The sequence below is a fragment of the Penaeus monodon genome, chromosome 25 (assembly GCF_015228065.2).
Source record: "Penaeus monodon isolate SGIC_2016 chromosome 25, NSTDA_Pmon_1, whole genome shotgun sequence".
Taxonomy (NCBI): Eukaryota; Metazoa; Arthropoda; class Malacostraca; order Decapoda; family Penaeidae; genus Penaeus; species Penaeus monodon.
Genome location: NC_051410.1, coordinates 34,673,619 through 34,676,174, shown reverse-complemented (window position 1 = coordinate 34,676,174; position 2,556 = coordinate 34,673,619).

Sequence of the window (2,556 nt, the reverse complement as noted above, 5' to 3'; positions counted from 1 at the left end):
TCTCTATATTAAAAGGGGAAAAGAGGAAAGAAAAGAGAGAATTTCGAATAAACGATAACTAGTAGTTATCTAGGTACCGGGAAAAGAATAAGAGAAATTTATTTTCATTATCTAATACCCGTTTCAAAAAATTTGACTATATAAGGTTTGGGAAAAAAATATTTAGTAGGTTTTACTTTTTTTTTTGGGCAGACCAAAAAACCTGTTGTAACCCCATAAAAAATCCAGCTCTGGCTAAAAAATTTCCCCCAAGCATTCTGTCTAGATCAGTAAAAGCGGGTCAGCAACTAGAGGTATATATATTTTCAGAAGTCATTTCTGTGCAACGAAGGCAGCTTACAACTCGTTTGCGGGGAAGCGGGGGAGGCTCAGCGACCCTTCGAACTCTTCGCTAGACAGGCTACGGGGGACTCGCGTTTCCCCCCCCAGCCCCAGTGAAAGGAGCTAAGTCGTCTTATTCCTGACGCGGGTTCGTCCACGGTTGAAGTTTTCCTCACCATTTTTCCTCCTCAATCTTGCCTCCTCGCCTAAGTTCCCCCTCAGCCATGGTTTCCTCATCAGCATTTTTTCCTCATCGGATAGTTTTTCCCCACCTATTTCCCTCCTCAGCCATAATTTTTCCTCCTCGCCTAAATCCCTCCTCGCCATGACTGTTCCATCCTACGCTTCCTCCTCTCATGGTTTTCCCCGACACCTCGTCACCTTACTACGAAGGGGTAAGTGTAGGGGAAGGTTGGGGGAAAGGTGGGAGAAGGTGGGGGTAGTGTTGGGTTTGGGGGGGTTGTGCCCTGTTGGGGAGAAACAGTAACACGATAGATAATAAAGATTATAAATTTATAGATTTTTTGATAGCATTGTTATCACTTTCATCAAAAAAGGAAAGTAAACTATTGTCAAAAAGAGTTTACTTTCAAATGAAAAACATTTTGCAGTATGAGACTGCGTAGTTGTAAAAGGGGAAGGGCTGGCGGGGGTGGGGCCTTTGCAAAATTGACGCGGGGTAGGAGGATGGAAAATGGTTGGGCCGAGGATAACAAAGCCAGCTGACGAAGGCATGGCAGCAGCAAGGCCCCAAAGGCGAAACCCAACTGTGACGATTTTAAAAGTGAAATGAAAAAAATATGTAGATGTTTCCCCCCAAGAAGCCACCCATAAATCCATTAAATTGCCTTTTGGCATTTCCCCTATGTCATCAAAAAATACAAGATGAACCTTTGGGTTTAAAGTCATATCGTTTCCTTCCCACAAGCTTCATGATAATTTTTGTCTTTGGGGAAACCGGATGACGACTGACAGCAAACTAGGCTCGTCGCAGCTTAATACGCGATCCACATGGGCTGATCCTGTGGTGACTCATTACTAGAGTTAAAAAGTTCATTTTTCCTTTTTCCTTTTGAAAAAACATTTCCCTTTATCATTTTCACGAGTAGGGAGTTTTAACATATTTCAACCATTTTTGAAAAAATTTTTTACAATTTAGGTCCAACAGAAAAATTTAATTTCCTCAAAGAAATGATCATCCAAAAAGATTATAATTCGAAAAAATGTTACCCATGACCACAACCGTTTTTCGCTAAACAGAACCAACCGGTGAGGGAAAGGTTTCTACATTTTAGTTTACGATATGATTTTGGCTGACTTCCATAGATCCTAATTTTCCTTGATCTGGGGCTATGATCTTATATATTAAATTCAATTCTTATCAGTACCATCATCTCCGAATCACATTCATTAAAATTAACTAAAATAGAATATTAGTTTTAGCGGTCCCATGCGATGGACGAAATTCATTCGATTCGAAATCAAATTTTCAAAATACTCCATTACACCAAAAAAGTTTCCCATGGTTCCAGTTTTGGGAAAACCCAATGTGCATAAGTATATAACACACATGTTACACACATACTTAATTACTGCTAAATATCAGTCAAATATAGGTGTATGTATTTATACCATATATGTATTATATTAAATAATTTGTTTTCACACAACACAGACAACATACACAAAATTTTTATATATTGTATTATATGTACACCACACGGGGTGAGACAGACAGATTTAATAAATCACTATATAAATGTATAAATACCATATTTATAAATACATGCACACACCACCACACACCCCCACAACCCCCATATATATATGGATTTTGTTATAGTATTATTCACCCCAAATGTTGCCAATGGCGTAGGGACATGAATCGCCTAGCTGTCGATATAGAAATAAACCCCAAAAAGAAAGGCTTCTTTTCGAACGAAGCCATGGGCATATTCCCCTTAATGCAATCAAACTAAAAGGGAAAATTTCTAATATTCCCCCTTCTGAAACCCGCTTGCTTGTGTTAGGGTGAATTTAAATTGGGATTACAACTAATTTTCAAGGATATTTGTGATTATAAAAAATTTGTTTTTAGTAATGATTTTCATTCATCTGTTCCTCAATACAGAAAACTAACAATAAAACACTTTAATTCAAGATTCTAAAAAGTAAAAAAAAAAAGAAAATCGAAACCCAAATTTAATAGGGACAGAGGAGGCGCAGCGTAGGGGG